General features: G+C 41.5%; 1 protein-coding gene and 1 pseudogene across 2 annotated transcripts in view; both read right to left on the bottom strand.

Annotated features, from left to right (window-relative positions):
* The window catches only part of MEGF10 (multiple EGF like domains 10), a gene marked incomplete at its 5' end in the record, with an annotated part of 363,778 nt that overhangs the window by 274,254 nt on the left and 72,113 nt on the right, over positions 1–17,411 (bottom strand). The window lies entirely within an intron of this gene.
* Positions 7,320–8,157, bottom strand: LOC307184872 (large ribosomal subunit protein uL6-like; annotated as a pseudogene). The gene is made up of 2 exons: positions 7,963–8,157; positions 7,320–7,683 (listed from the first exon to the last, which is right to left on the bottom strand). The product of its transcript is annotated as a large ribosomal subunit protein uL6-like (transcript).

Raw genomic sequence — 17,411 nt, 5'->3', positions numbered from 1 at the left:
TACTATTCAGAGTAAGATCCAGAGTTTGACGTGATTTCCAATTCAGGTAGCACCACAAATTAACTGGGAAATAATTATTTGGAGTCAAAATTTGGAAAATTGATTCACTACATGTAGAAAAATAAAGTAATTCTTGGACCAAAAGTGATCACAAGTACATTAAAGAACCAAAGGTGAAAGACAAAACTATGAAATTAACAGGAGGAAATATAGGAGAATATCTACATAACCTAGCAGTGAAGAAAGACTTTTTAAACAAAATCCCAAAGACACAAACCATAATGAGAAAAATGTATGAATCTGATTAAAGCAAAATTAAGAATCTCTAGTCAATGAACAAAATGATAGAGTTAATGGATAGAAGATCGGGAGAAGATATTTACAAAGTATAAAACTAACCAGGGACCAATATCCAGAGCATACACAGAAATCTTGCAAAGCAACTAGAAAAAGATAGGAACTTCAAAAACTTTATATATATAGACAAAAGATATGACCAAGTAATTTACAGGAAAGGAAACCAAAATGCTAAGGAGTATATAAAGAGGTAGCCTAACTAATTGGTATCAGAGAAATGCAAATTAAACCAAACCGATGTCAATTCTTCACAACTTAATCCATCAATTCAATGAAATTTCAATAAAAATCCCAGGAAGTTATTTTGTGGATGCTGACAAACTAATCCAACATTTAAATGAAGAGATAAAAGATCCAGAATAGCCAACACTATATTGAACAAGAACCAAGTCAGAATACCACCTAACATCCAAATTTACTATAAATCTACAATAATCAAGACAGTGCAGTACTGGCAAAGGAACAGACATATAGATCAATGAAACAAAATAGACTCCAGGAATAGACGTACATAAATGTAGTCAACTGATCTTTGACAAAGAAGAAAAGGTAGTCTTTTTTTAATTGAATAAATTTGACATGTAACATTAGTAAGGTATACAGTGCATTGCTTTGACACATTTGTATATCATAATATGATTTCAGATGTAGCAATATTTATCACATTATACAATTATTGTATAATATTCAACAAATGCTGCTAGAACAACTAGATACCCATATACAAATAAATGAACCTAGACACAGAACTTATACCCTTTACAAAAATTAACTCAAAATGGTTCATAGACCAATATATAAAATACAAAACCATAAAACTCTTAGAACATAACAAAGAAGAAAATCTAAATGTCCTTGGGTTTCATGATAACTTTTTACATATAACACCAAAGGCATGATCCATGAAAGAAATAATTGATAAGCTGGATTTCATTAAAATTAAAAACTTCCGCTTTGCAGAAGTCAAGAGAATAAGAAGACAAGCCACAGACTGAGAGAATGTTTTTATGTGCAAAAGATACATCTAATAAAGGACTGTTATCCAAAATACACAGAAAACTCCTAAAACTCAACAATATAAAAAGTAAAAACCCGATTAAAAATTGGACAAATGACCTAAAGAGACACCTCACCAAAGAAGATACACAGATGGCAAATAAGCATATGAAAAGATGCCCAACATCATATGTCATTAGGGAAATCCAAATTAAGACACCTATTAGGATGGTAGAAATCCAGAACACTGACAATACCAAATGCTGGTGCGGATGTGGAGCAGCAGGAATTCTTATTACTGGTGGGAATGCAGAATGCTACAGCTATTTTGGAAGACAGTATTGTGGTTTCTTACAAAGCTAAACATACTCTTACCTACAATCCAACAATGGCACTTATTATTATTTACACAAATGAGTTGGAAATTTACACAAAAACCTGCACACGGATATTTGTAGTAGCTTTATTCATAATTGCCATCAAGTAAAAGCTGAAAGGGCTTCCCTGGTGGCGCAGTGGTTGAGAGTCCGCCTGCCGATGCAGGGGACACGGGTTCGTGCCCCGGTCTGGGAAGATCCCACATGCCACGGAGTGGCTGGGCCCGTGAGCCATGGCCACTGAGCCTGCGCGTCCAGAGCCTGTGCTCCGCAACGAGAGAGGCCACAGCAGTGAGAGGCCTGCGTACCGCAAAAAAAGAAAAAACAAAAAAAACCTGAAAGAGTTCAGCACCACCAAACCAGCTCTACGAGAAATGTTAAAGGGATTTCTCTAAGTAAAAAAGAAAAGGCCACAACTAAAAACATGAAAATTACAAAAGGAAAAAGCTCATTGGTAAAGGCAAGCATACAGTGAAGGTAGTAAATCAACCACATACAAAACGAGTGGGAAGGTTAAAAGACACAAGTAGTAAAATTATGTATATCCACAATAAGCAGTTAAGGGATTCACAAAACAATTAGACACAATTGTCATAACTTGGAGGTAATTAAGACATCCTTCAGTAGGTTAATGGATAAGTAAAATGTGGTACATCCAGACAATGAACTATTACTCAGCACTAAAAAGAAGTAATTAAGTTATGGAATGATATGGAGAAATCTTAAATGATATTACTAAGTTAAAGAAGCCAATCAGAAAAGGCTATATCCTATGTGATTCCAACTATATAACATTCTGGAGAAGGCAAAACTACAGAGACAGGGAACATCAGTGATTACTAGAAGTTAGGAAGGAGAGAGGGATCAATCAGGGGAGCACAGAGGATTTTTAGGGCAGTGAACCTATTCTGTATGATACTATAAAGGTGGACACATGTCCTTATACTTTTGTCAAAATCTATAGATTGTGCAACACCAAGAGTGAATCCTAGTGTAAACTCTGGACTTGGGGCGATTATATGTCAGTGTAGGCTCATCAATTAAAACATATACAGGGGGCTTCCCTGGTGGTGCAGTGGTTAAGAATCTGCCTGCCAGTGCAGGGGACACGGGTTCGAGCCCTGGTCCGGGAAGATCCCACATGCCGCGGAGCAACTAAGCCCGTGCGCCACAACTTACGAGCCAGCGCTCTAGAGCCCACGAGCCACAACTACTGAGCCTGAGTGCCACAACTACTGAAGCCTGCACGCCTAGAGCCCGTGCTCTGCAACACGAGAAAAATGAGAATGAGAAGCCTGCGCACCACAACGAAAAGTAGCCCCCGCTCACCGCAACTAAAGAAAGCCCGCACACAGCAACAAAGACCCAACGCAGCCAAAAACAAATAAATTAATTAATTAGAAGCAAAAAAAACTTATGTACCACTCTCGTGCAGGATGTTGATAGTGGAGGAAGCTGGGTGGGGGCAAGTATACACCCTATTTTCCATTCAACTTTGCTGTGAACTTAAAACTGCTCTAAAAAATAAAGTTCATTTAAAAGACAAAAAACAAAATGAGGCATCACTTTGCTCCAGTAATGTGGGCAGATGCTGGAGAGCTGGGTAACATCAAGTGTTGGGGAGGGAGGGATATCACGCCCTACTGGTGGGTATGTGGATGGGTGCACACTCCACGGCACAACCTGGCAAAGCTCAAGTGCCATTTGTCAGCTAATGTGTGCACATTTCTAGAACCTGTTCCTGAGTACCTACCACAAAGACAGTCTCACACACATCCGTAAGGGGACTTACAAGAGAATATACATTTCAATACTGTTTATTGGAGGCTATCTGGGTGCTCACTACCTGGAATGAGGGAAGGGAAGACAAATAGGTCAAATATGGTGACTGTAGCACTTAGAATGCCACAGACTTGAAAAACACATGGCAACATGTATAATATTAAAAACAGTGAAAAAAGATATAGAATGAGCTATAGAACATAGTACCACTAAAAGTGAATTTTAAATATATGGACCCCAGTGAATGCATACAAATAAAAGGATCCATATTAAAGACATCAGAATAGTTTCCTATGTGGGAAGAAGGAAACAGGAGTAAGGAATCTGCATAAAAGTTTTAAAAAGTTAAAACAAAAAACCAAACTACATTAAACAGAAGCTTTGTGTGGACCAATGGTAATGATATGGCATAAACTAAGAAGTGTGGTTAATTTAAACCTTTGCACCTGAGCTCCAACTAAAGCTAGAGATGGATAGATTAGAGAGAGAATGATAGACAATAGAGAGATAGATGATAGATAGATAGATAGATAAAAGAATGCATTCTCTCTCCCATTATGGCCATTGAAATATCATCACTACCGCTGCCACCCCAGAGAGTTCCATTCTCAACCCATTTGACCTTAGTCTTACATGTAACTTTGAAGCTCTTCATACAAAAACAGTTAATAAGGTCTTTTATTTCAGGATGTAAATACTGTCCATCTAAACTTCTACCCTCATCTCAGTAAGTCCTCTCGTATTTTCTACACCTTGTGCTGCAATTTCTGATGTCTCCCCTGCTTGCTACAACCTGATATGAATCATACACTTGGGAGAATAGAGAAAGGGTCTCCTTACCTAGAGGGAGAGAGAGCATCGTGGAGGGAAAGAACAGCATGTGCAAATGTGTCGTGGCATATAGGGCACGTTTGGAGAAGCGCATTTAGATCACTGAGAACCCTGGTCTGACTGCAATTTAGAGTGAGCTCTAGGAGATGACTCTGCAGAGGGAAACAGGGTCAGATCAGTTTACAGATGATTTTAAGTGAGGCTGAGGAGTTTGAATTTGCACCTGAGGCAAATGCAGAGTCCTTGAAGAACGTTAAGCAAGCACCGAGTGACTTGATTGGATTTGTATTTAGAATGATTACTCTGACTGCAGTGTGGAGAAAAGGCGGGGGTGGGGGGTGGGCAGGAATGAGGGAGCCAGTTAGAAGGATGTGGCCATCCTCCAGGCTACAGCATTCATTAATTTAACAAAAGACCTTGGTAGTGAGGCAAGAGATAGATGGGCTCCAGGCTAGACATTTACAACTGGCCTCCTGTTCACACCTCCTGGGGATAGAAGAAGATGAGTTCCAGGCCGGACATTCATTACCAGCCCCTGTTTACATTTCCTGAAGCAAGAGACAAATGGACTCCAGGACTACATATTTATGACCGGACTCCTGTCTATATTTCAAGATCTGCACCTCGATATAAAAATCAGCAGCAGCAATAGGGTAAATAACCGGACATTGCATTTTATGGCAGGGACACGGTGGGACTAAACCCTATTAAAGGATCAAGAGGTCACACACTTCACATCCTTGGGGCAAGGGAGACACTACGCATGCGCAAAAGCCTTCACAGGGTCAAAATGGCAGGAGATGCCAGACCATAGTAAGTCCTGCTGTCTCCTCCCAGAGGCCTTTGCGGTGGGATCCATCTTAACTTAGGGGTGCGTACGCACCCAGGGGAGGGTCCAGAAGCAAATTAACCATAGGGTCAAAACAATATGATTGGCCAAAAAGAAGAAAAAGACCCAGGAGACTGCCCCCTTATAAAGGACTTAAATTTCCCACAGGCGCAGCTCTCTCTCTCCGTTCGCCGGTGCGTCTTTCCGCGTGTACTTTGTTTTTCCAATAAACTTTTTACTTTTCTCTTTACCTTCTACCTCCTTGCCTGAATTCTTTCTTGACAAAGAAGGTAAGAACTAGGGACCCAGGCCTTACCTGCTGGCCCCTGTGGTCCAGTGTTTAGGACTCCCATTCCTGGAGCTAAGATCTTGCTTCCTACTATTGCTTGCTGCAAGCTGCCACTTTCTGCTGCCTGCGTCCGAAATCAGTAGCCTGACTCTCTTAGTGGATTAGCCATCCAATTGTAAAGTCAGAAGACTAGATAAAATGGTTTCCACATGTCCCTCCTAGCTCTATGATTTTCAAATCCTGCTTATTTTATATTCAATCAAAGAAGGGAGTGAGGAAGAATAAGCAGAGAAATTGGCAAATTTGTGATCAATATGCAGAACTCACATTCAGCAGACAGGAGGCATTAAAGGCTATATATGATGCTGATTGCCTAGATAACTCTCTGTGATCAAGCACACTTTACAATTAATGATAAATTTTTTTGATTCAGGTGAGAATCAAACTTTTTAAAAGTTTTAGTGTTTGAAATTGTATGGGAAAACTCTTGAATTTAATGCTGAATATTCTAAATAGGGACAGAAATATTTTAACTTCACTAGAGTCACTTCTGTGTCCCCCATCCAAAATAAGATTGGATTTGATAGGAAAATCTAGGGCATTGCCATGGCAATTACCAGGCTTAATCTTAGTTCCACTTAGGCTTTATATAACTCCAACCAGATAAAAGGCAGAGGGCAGTAAGTGGCAGAGATGGGTGCTCACCTCTGCCTCTCTTTATCAGAGTTCCGACTCCAACAGTAAAGAGACATGACATTAAACCACTTTTACTCAACCCTGGCTGCATGTTAGAATTACCTGAGGGTCTTTTACAAATTCCTTATGCCTAGGCCCCATTCCTAGAGTGTCTCACTTAATTGATCTGGAGTGAGAAGGCTTTTAAAGCTTCCCAGGCGATTTTCATGTGCAACCACAGTTTAAAACCACTGCACCAGGTAATTATCACAGCAATTCTCAAGATGCCCCCCAGGGATGGGTGGAAGTTGGGAATGTCTTCGAAGTGGCCAGCAAACTGAATTCTTGCGTGTTTGGGTTATTTTATGGTTTGCCAAAAAAATAACAGAAATATCACATTAAAAATAAATCAGGGGCTTCCCTGGTGGCGCAGTGGTTGAGAGTCTGCCTGCCGATGCAGGGGACATGGGTTCGTGCCCCAGTCCGGGAAGATCCCACATGCCGCGGAGCGGCTGGGCCCGTGAGCCATGGCCGCTGAGCCTGCGCGTCCGGAGCCTGTGCTCCGCAACGGGAGAGGCCGCAACACTGAGAGGCCCGCGTAACGCAAAAAAAAAAAAAAAAAAAAAAAATCAGTTCTATCACTGGTGTCCCATCTAAAGGGTAGCAGTATTTTCATAAATTTAGTTTGGTAGTTTTATAGAGTTTTTTGGTTTTTGTTTTTTGTTTTTTAACGGAGCAAGAGGAAGTAGGAGGAAAGGGAAGGAAGGGAGGAAATGCAGAGATCACTAAGAGGGTTCTCACACAAGAGTTTGAGAACCTCTGGGTTTAAGGAGCTGGGTCCAGCGTAAGGAAACAGCAGTTGTGCAGGACACCACCTGTTTCCCATCATGCCCTTGGGGGAATTTTGAGCTCTGTCATAATTATAGTCTTCTACATTATAACATGAAATCGCTAGATTTTTTTTTTTAAGGATCGTGGATCGTAGATCATAATACTACCAAGTGACCTAGCGAGCACTCTCTTCTCTCTCTCTCTCTCTCTCTCTCTCTCTCTCTCTCTGAAAAAAGCCCCAAATCAATAGAGGGCTCTTATCGCATCTTTAAAGTTTCACAAATAGGTCTTAGGAATCATCCAGCATCCTGTGGTTTCCATAGCTGGACAACTCTTAGATCTTATCAGCCTGCTAAACTGTTCCTTTTTCAGAAACATGTACCATCCAAAATGTTTCTGTTATCCTTGCTTTTAACTGTTGTGAGTGAATCAAAGCAGCTACATTTGATATGAAGTCGTCATTTCCTTCAAGATTTAACTCATCTTTCTGGGCCTGAAATACTGAACAAGCAATGCCTTGGCCTCATCCAAATCCTATGAATGTATTTTTCACCCAACAAATTCTATTTCAGTAAGAGACCCATTTTACTGAATAACAACATTGATGAGTAAGTGAGAATATACATACCTCATCTTGTGATGGAAGCCCAGTATCTTGCTCTTGATCATGTTCTGTATATGAACTACGGATAGTTTGAAATGTAGCCAGTTCCTTTCTATTTCCACACTGCTATAGACTAAATATTTGTGTTCCTCTCAAATTCATATGTTGAAACCTAATTCTCAGTGTGGTAGTATTTGGAGGTGGGGCCTTTGAGAGGTGGAGTCCTCATGAAGGGAATTAGTGACTTTATATCTATGAACCAGAAGTAGGTCCTCACCAGAAACTGAATCTGCCAGGACCTTGATCTTGGACTTTCCAGCCTCCAGAACTGTGGGAAATAAATTTCTGTTGTTTATAAGCCACTCAATTTATGGGATTCTGTTAGAGCAGCCTGAACTGACTAAGACACCATTTATCAACCCAGAGCCTCTCTTTTTCTTTCCAAGGAGACTGGGTCTACATTGATGTAATTAAAGTTCCTCCCCAGGGTTCCTCTGGGACCCTTCACAATAACTGTGCATCCCTTCAGAGTGATGTTGACATTTTCTGGGATATCAACAGTCCAATTGCTTAGGATGGTCTTCATTCTCACAGTAGATGTGGCAAAGAGCTCAAGGTCTTTTGAAATTGATAGAGGTAGGGGTTTTATTTACAGTATTCTTTCTTTTCTATCATTGTAAAATAGTACTATTATTATATAAAAATATTATGTATTAGTTTTCTAGCACTGTCATAGCATCGTACCACAAACTAGGTGGCTTCGAACAACCGAAATTTATTGTACACGGTTCTGGAGGTCAGAAGTCTGAAATTAAGGTGTCAGGCAGGGCCCCGTTCCCCCTGAAACCTGTAGGGGAATCCCTCCTCGCCTCTCCCTAGCTTCTGGTGGTTTGCTACCAATCTTTGGTGTTCCTTGGCTTGCAGCCACATAACTCCAATGTCTTCATTGTCACATGGTGTTCTCACTACTTGCCACCGCTTTCACAAGACCATCTTTTTTTAATTTATTTTTTGGCTGCGTTGGGTCTTCGTTGCGATGCGCGGGCTTGTCATTGCAGTGGCGGAGCACGGGCTCTAGGCATGGAGGTTTCAGTAGTTGTGGCCCATGGGCTCAGTAGTTGTGGCTCGCGGGCTCTAGAGCGCAGGCTCAGTAGTTGTGGTGCACGGACTTAGTTGCCCTGTGGCATGTGGGATCTTCCTGGACCAAGGATCGAACCCATGTCCCCTGCATTGGCAGGCGGATTCTTAACCACTGCACCACCAGGGAAGTCCCAAGACCATCTTCTTATAAGGACACCAGTCATGACTTTATCTTAACTAATTACATCTGCAATGACCCTATTTCCAAATACCCTCACGTTCTGAGATATTAGGGGTTAGGACTTAACATATCTTTCTGGGGGACACAATTCAACCTATTACAATATTCAACCAGATTATTTAGAGTTTTTTTAATGTAAAAATCTGAATCTTTAAAGAAATCAATTCATTAACCTCTGCATGCCAAGATAATTTCTGAAGAAGCTGTTTCATTTCTGGTGCGCTCACAAAAGGCCTAAAGGTGAAGTGAATCTCTGCAATGAAAAGAGAGATCCTTGACGAAATGAATATGCCCTTGGGACTATTCCTCTATAATTTATCTTCTTTTTTTTCAATTAAAGCAAAAGAGAAAAATGGAAGGAAACTTCTCTCCTGGTTATTTTTTACCAAATTTTAGTTGGGAGCTTACCTTAAAACCGTGAGTTGTGTTGGAGAGGAGAATGTTTTTAGGGAATATGCAGTTTCCATCTTTATTACTGTGAAACATGAGAATCTAAAAAGATTGAGGAAAAAAGCCACTCTAATTTTTGAAAGCTATTTTTTTTTTCTGTTTACAGTGCTTATGACAACTTGAATCAGAAAGATCTGATGATATAAAATGACATTCCTCAAGATTTTTTATTGGTAAAATGACCCACATTTTTTTCTATGCTATTGAATGAAATTTTATCCTTCAACGTATTGAACGAAAAAGAGTATCCCTATCAAGGATCTAATGTCGTGAAACCAAAGAGGAAAAGTTCATATTTCTTCTTTCATATGAACTTACAGTAAAAATACTTATGAGTAAAGAGAGAGATATAAATAGGTAGGTGGGTAAATAGCAAAACACTAAATAGTACTTTACTTTTCCAGTACTGCTGTGACAGAGTAAAGCACTATCCACACAAGCCAAGAAGATAGAGTACTGGAGTCCTCACTTCAAAGAACACATGGGGATGGGGATAGAAGGGGCATGGGGATAGAATGTCTCGATGCACACTGCCCCAGCCCTAGGTGAGTGTGGTCAGGCCCATGCCTTGCGGTGACAGGTCCAACTCAAACTGCTATAAGAAAAGACAAAAAGTCTTGTAACTAATTAAACATGACTGGACAAAGTGGCTCAGCAACGTTCCCAGGATTCAGCTCTCTCACACCTTCTTTTCCCTCTGCTTTCTTTTGTGTTGGCTTGCCTCTTTACATGGAGACACCTGGCAGGCTGACTCAGCTTCAAGTCCAACAGAAAGGAAACACATTTCTGTAGTTCCAAGTGGGATCCCCAAAACTGGAATACTTGACCATCGTGAACTGTGGCCAATAGGATGAAAGTCCTTATTAGACAGCCTGAGGTCAGTGGCTACTCCAAAGTGAGGAGATTGGATCAGCATTACGTGAACTCCAAAGGCTATGTGGGGGAAAGACTGTGCCCTACACACAATCAAGAGCTGCTCCTTGGGGCTCAGAGACTGGGTGAGCAAACAACCAATGTCCATTTCACATGAGGATAAAGAATCCAGAAGAGGAAGAGGTCTATTTGGGGAAATGAACTGGACCTTAAGCCTCCTTTTCCAAAGTGGTGATAGACACACAATTAAATTTTACTTTTTCTGTGGTCCATCAGAAGTAGCATATCAAATGGTAACTACTCTAATGCTACAACATGGATGAACCTCAAAAACATTACACAGTTGACCCTCACGGAGTCAAAACTCCATGTATAACTTTAAAGTCAGTCCTCTGTATCCACGTTTCCACATATGGGGATTCAACCAACTTCAGGTTGTATAGTACTGTAGTACATACTTACGGAAAAAAAATACGTGCATAAGTGGACGGGGCCAGTTCAACCCATGCTGCTCAAGAGTCAAATGTACTAAATAAAACAAGCCAGACACAAAAGGTCACATATTATATGATTCCATTTATATGAATATCCTGAAAAATACATCCACAGATTCAGAAATCAGATTGGTGGTTGTTAGGCATTAGCTTGAGAGGGGAATGGAGACTGAGCACTTAATGGACACTGGGTTTTCTTTTGGGGTGATGAAAATATTTTGGAATTTGATATAGGTAACGGTCCCATGACACTGTGAATGTACTAAATGCCACTGAATTGTGTACTTTAAAATGGTTAATTTTATGTTATGTGAATTTCTCTTCAATTAAAAAAGAAGATCCCGGGCTTCCCTGGTGGCGCAGTGGGTGAGAGTCCGCCTGCCGATGCAGGGGACACGGGTTCCCTCCCCGGTCCAGGAAGATCCCACATGCTGCGGTGCGGCTGGGCCCGTGAGCCATGGCCGCTGAGCCTGCACGTCCGGAGCCTGTGCTCCGCAACGGGAAGAGGCCACAACAGTAAGAGGCCCGTGTACCGCCAAAAAAAAAAAAAAAAAAAAGATCCCTAGTCACTGTGCAAAACTTAATCTGGGTAGAATCCCTGATCTTTTCTTTCTTTCCACCCCTCTATCACTTAAGTGCTGTTGCCATCTAAAACATTTGATCTACACTCGAGAAGTAGCCTCATTGTCCTCGCTTCTCATCTAAAGCCAGCCATCCAGAAGCCTCCTGGCCATAGAATTTTAGGTGGTTTTATAGGAATTGACCTCTGATCACTCACTCACTCCCCATTCACCATCCCTGCCCCCAACAAATCGGCAGCTGGTGTGCTTTGGCTTAGGGCATATTCTATTCCTTCATTTTCTGCCTTCTGCTGAGGTGGTACTGTTTTCAGTGCATAAGAATTTAGCTAACACTGCATTGATAAGTTCCAGTTTCACATTTTTTTAATTCCAGGAGAGTCTCAACATATATAGGCCCATAGCAACCTTTCCAGAAATGCTCCCAGCAGAGAGTCCAGTCATTTGAAGGATGCCTCTGCTGGGTTTTGCTAAAGGCTTTATTTCTGCCCAATGTCATGTCAAATTTTTTTTTTTTTTTTTTGCAGTACACGGGCCTCTCACTGCTGTGGCCTCTCCCGTTGCGGAGCACAGGCTCCGGACACGCAGGCTCAGCGGCCATGGCTCACGGGCGCAGCCGCTCCGCGGCATGTGGGATCTTCCCGGACCAGGGCACGAACCCATGTCCCCTGCATCGGCAGGCGGACTCTCAACCACTGCGCCACCAGCGAAGCCCTCATGTCAAATTTTTAGACTGAAGTTTCTAAGCTCTGCACAGTTACCAGAAAATTGGTTAGAAACCACAAGGAGTCAAGGAGTTTTAGGAATATTGTGCGAATTTTTATCTGAATCCTGCCTGTGAAACTTCAACAGTTCAAACAAAGACAAGAGTAATTGTTTAAGACATATTTTACAGAGAAAAACAAATTGGTATAGTGGGTATGAATCTCAGTGAGTAAGTTCAGGGGTGCCAGAAATAAACTTTTCTTCTATAGTAAAACTTAATTTCTATTTAGAAGGCCTGATTCCCCCTGCCCGTCCTAGACAGCAGGAAGTTCTCTTGTTAGTTGGAGACCCTGACCCTCACCCTGGGGTTGTGTCTGAATTCTAAGAGGTCAATGTCAAGCCAAGTTTTGGCAATGGAAGCATCTGGTCCTTGGTTGCAGTCCATGCATACATAGCTGGGACATCCCCGACTCTGTCTCTTACTTTCATGCCACAAATGTGGACATTGTTACTATTCTGTGATTCTCTGCTGGGTTCGGCCATGGAAACCTACAGAAACCTACAGAGCTGTCCATACCCTGTAGACCTGGACTCTGTGCAGACACTACCTCTCTGTGGCCTTTCAAACTCCTCAGGACTCTTACAGTTACAGGGCCCTTTTTGCCTCAGATTCCTCCTTTTTTACCATCTCCTTGGGACTCTGCTCAGGAAGAAGATGCAGAGACCCTCCTTCTGGAATTCACCAAACTCTTCTCACATCAACTTCCCTCTATCTCTCCCCACATATATCCCCAGCCTAGAAGAATCTTCTAGTAGGGAGCCCAGAACTGCCTAGAGGCTTGAAAGGGGGCAAGGGCAAGGAGGGGGAAAATCAATGTATGTTTCAAAAAAAAAATACACTATTTGCTTTGTTGCTTTGAGGATTGCAGACAAAAATACCATAATTTTGCATGCCACTCCCCTCCCCAAATAGTGGATAAAATCCTAGACAAAAGAATGTACCTAATTTCAAGACATTTACCTGATTCTTTCCTCTGACCCAAGCTGGAGCACTGGCCTCCTCCTAGCCATCTCCTGTGTTAGCTTCCCTGTTTGTAGGGCCTACCCTATCAAGGAGATGCATTACCACATAGGACACCTGCATACTTATGCACCCAAGCCTCAACAAGGTTGTGAAAGGAAGCATGTCCTACCTTGGAAAACACTCAAAATAATGGCTTATAATTCTTAAATAACTGTAAGACAATCTTGACACTCATCTTAATTTAAGGAGAAGAATTTGGTCCAGCAAACATTTATGCTCACACAGATGCCGTGGTGCTCAATTCTCTGTATCATAATTTTGATAAGTGCCATGTACTAATATTAAATGCGTTTGTATATTGGAGGAAGGTGGGCACAGTGTTTGCTCCTCAACTGGATATTAAGCTCCCAGAGGGCTTGGACCATGTTTTACATTCCATTTTTTATCCCATAACTGTTTTATTCTGTGTGCACAAGATGGTGCTCTGTTTATAGAAGATGCATCAAGAAATTCCTGCTAAAGAGGATGGATGAGTGAATACCATACACTATTAAAGCTACAATGATCTTGAAAGTTCACCTAGCCTTTTCTGAAGCCTTCAGGCAGGTCACAGTCAAGCCAACTCAAATAAATGAGAACTTTTTTCTTTTCAACCTCCAGCAAAAACTTTTAAATCCATTTTCATAAAATAGTAGTAACATGGCATTCAACAACTCTATCTAAAACTTCCTCACCGTATCTAACGTGAATGTGACAGAGGGAAAACACAGGACTGGAGACAAAGCGGCCTGGAGTGGGGCTGGCTCTGTGGCTCACAGAGCCTCGTCCTTGGCTGCATCATTTACCCTCTAGGGATTGTACATGCTTCATCTGTAAAATCATAGGGGTTGGGCTTCCCTGGTGGCGCAGTGGTTGAGAATCTGCCTGCTAATGCAGGGGACACGGGTTCGAGCCCTGGTCTGGGAAGATCCCACATGCCGCGGAGGAACTGGGCCCGTGAGCCACAACTACTGAGCCTGCGCGTCTGGAGCCTGTGCTCCGCAACAAGAGAGGCCGCGATAGTGAGAGGCCCACGTGCCACGATGAAGAGTGGCCCCTGCTTGCCACAACTAGAGAAAGCCCTCACACAGAAACGAAGACCCAACACAGCCATAAATAATAAATAAATAAATAAAAATTAATAAAAAATATCATAGGGGTTGATGAGAGGATCTGTAGGCTCACTTACAACTTTGAAATTCTATAAATCTTTATCACGAATGTGCCAGGATATGAATAGTGAGGTTCTTTTAATAAGGCAACTTAACCATGTGGTATTCCTTCCCTTGCTTTGCTGCTTTAAAGAGATAGAATACATACATTTTCTCTTATCCTTCTGGGAGGACTTGAAGAATAATAGCCCCACCTGCCACCCCAGGATAGGAGAATTCGATTTGGGGCTGCTAGTGATTCCAGGGTCTATTTTCGAGGGGACCAAAAGTCCATTTTTAAAGAACAAGGGAAAAGATGTTCATAATGAGGGAGTACCTCTGATAGAAACTCAAGGAAAGAGGGGGGATTTCCTCCAGACTAAAAAGAAATCAGGGATATTGGGTAGGGGCCGTGTAGGAAGGGGCTGTTGAAGGAGTCTGTGAACCTCTCCTGAGGAAGTTGCCCAAGAATTTAAAGATAACTATGAGTTCACAGAAGCTAGTGGGAGCCAAGTCATTACCACAACTGCCCAGCCTTCAGTTAGACATGAACCTCCCTTACCTGCCCTCCTCTGTTGGTCCTCCTGGTGGTTGGCTAAAGAGAAGTACACTTTGTGGGCACCCAGCACCTCATGACCAAGCACCCATGGGTGCCAAATGCTCTGTTCAGCCTGGCCCCAAATGCCCCGCTCAGACATTTCCTACACAAGGCACCAGGTCACAAGAAAGCCAGGACATCTAGTGGGAGGGAGGTAAAGAAACTGAGACCTCCTGAGCCCGGCACTGGGGTCTGTGGGACCTCCACAGCAGCAGATCCAGGTTTTGTGGAGCCCAAAACATATACAACTGGGGCACCCTTTTTGAGAAAAGGAATACAACGTTACACATACAAAATTAGGTAAGAATGTCAATATTTATCTAGACTGAGATGAGCATAACAAATTACAAATTTTTTAAAGCTCACAAAACCCGAAAACACCACAAAGTCCAGGAAAATAACAAAATATGTTTTACTCCTTAATTACCTGACACACCTCTATTGTAACTGTTTTCTACATTAATTGGTTGAATAGTATTTGATTGTCTCTTCATAAGGATGATGTTATAACACTTTTTATAGGGAAAATAGAAAGATAAATCAGTACTTTTAGTATGGTTGGTGAAAATATTTTTTTGACAGCTGGGATGCAGGAAACATGAGTTCACCAATAGACGTTGTGGCCATTTTGTAGTCGTACTGTTGGTTTGTGCCAACAAGTACAGAAATCCTGATAGGTTCTAAGTTGTGCAATCCCCATCAAAAAAGAAAAAGACTGTGTGGTGTGTTTATAATTGCATATAATGCATTATAAAAAAATTTCTATAGGCAAGAATGTCCATTTTAACTAGGTATCAATGAGAACCTCATCCTCCACTTAAAATTTTACACATCATTTATACCCCAAAAAAGTGAAAGCAGGGTCTCTAAGAGATATTTGTACACCCATGTTCATAGCAGCATTATTCACAATAGCCAAAAGGTAGAGGGACCTCAAGTGTCTATCAAAAGATGAACGGACAAAGAAAATGTGGTATATACATAAAACGGACTACTATTCAGCCTTAAATGGAAGGACATTCTGACACCTGCCACAACATGATCGATCTTGAAGACATTATGTTAAGTGAAATAAGCCAGTCCCAAGAGGACAAGTATTATATGATTCTACTTATGTGAGGTACCTAGAGTAATCAAGTTCAGAGACAGAAAGAATGGTGGTTTCCTGGGAATGGTGGAAGGGGGGAGGTGGAGTTATTGTTTAATGGGTACAAGGTTTTAGTTTCGCGTGATGAAAAGAGTTTTGTGGATGGGTGGTGGTAATAGCAGCACAATGTGAATGTACTTAATGCCAGTGAACTGGATACTTAAAAATGGTTAACATGGTAAATTCTGTTTTGTCTAATTAACCACAATTTAAAAAAATTAAAAATTTTTATACATCAGATGATTAAAATAATTTTCCAGAGTAGTTTCTGGCTCTGTGCATTTCAAACATGGTTCTGTTCTACTGTTCTCATACTTCCAGCATTGGAAGCTGTAGTAGTACAAGTTCATATCACTGTGTGACCTCTGGCTCTGCACCTTCATGTCATGATGCCACTGTGGGCAGCAGGAGTATTTCTGGAAGCCATTCCTACTCCCGATGGCTAGGAATAACTTACTACACACAGAAGTGATTGTGACCCTCATAACTATGTCCCACTGAATGCAAACTAAAGGCATCCTTATCTCAACTTCCTCTTATTTGGATCCCAGAGATGCCTCATTTGTTCCTCCACCATCCAACACAAGGGGAAATGTAACACAAGGGAAGTCGAACTGGAAAGAAACAGTGATCTGAACTGCATGCAAATGAGGGCCCACGAAGGGTGAGCTTCACTGGCTTCTCAGTAAATCCACCCCTGAATTCCCATTTCACTTAAAATCCTTTCTAGATTGGTATCATTCCCACTTGCCTTGTTCTTACATGATATGTGAACTGCCAGGTCAAAATTCTTTGCACAGTAATCCTTTTGAATAGACATTTTATATCACTTTTTATAATCTCTTCAAATCTACCTAGTCTTTTTAACTTGTCTTTGCAGGTATTGCTTTTCAAATAGTTTATCATGCCTGCATCTGGGTGATCTATCAGAGATTGTGAACTACTTGAAAACAAGAAATAGCTCTATCATGAAACTCAGTAGAATACTACAGGTAACCACATGCTTGATAAATGTATTTAGACAAGGTAATGCATTTGTGTGTGTGCGTGTGTGTGTGTGTGTGTGTGTGTGTGTGTGTGTGTGTGTAGGAGGGTCTTCTCTGAAAGGTTACCAAATTGTCTTTATCCACCTTTGGTTGTGGAATCCAAAGGTAAACACAGAACTCTGCCCAGGGTTTTTAAATTTTACTTTATTTGTGTGTGTGTGTGTGTGTGTGTGTGTGTGTGTGTGTGTGTGTGTTTACTACAAAATCTATGTTCATCTGCATCAGATAGGAATTAAGTTCAACTGTGAGTAGCAGAGACCTGAAAAAAAGAGGTTTAACTAATATTTCTTTCTTTCTCATGTAATGGAAATCCAAAGGTGAGCAGTCCAGGGCTGGTGTGGGAACTTCCTTTTGTCACCAGGAACCCAGGCTCCCTTCAACTCTCTGTTCTGATGGTGCTATCCCTTATCCTCA

This window comes from Stenella coeruleoalba (assembly GCF_951394435.1).
Source record: "Stenella coeruleoalba genome assembly, chromosome: 3".
Classification (NCBI taxonomy): domain Eukaryota; kingdom Metazoa; phylum Chordata; class Mammalia; order Artiodactyla; family Delphinidae; genus Stenella; species Stenella coeruleoalba.
This window is presented reverse-complemented; position numbering and strand designations above follow the sequence as displayed.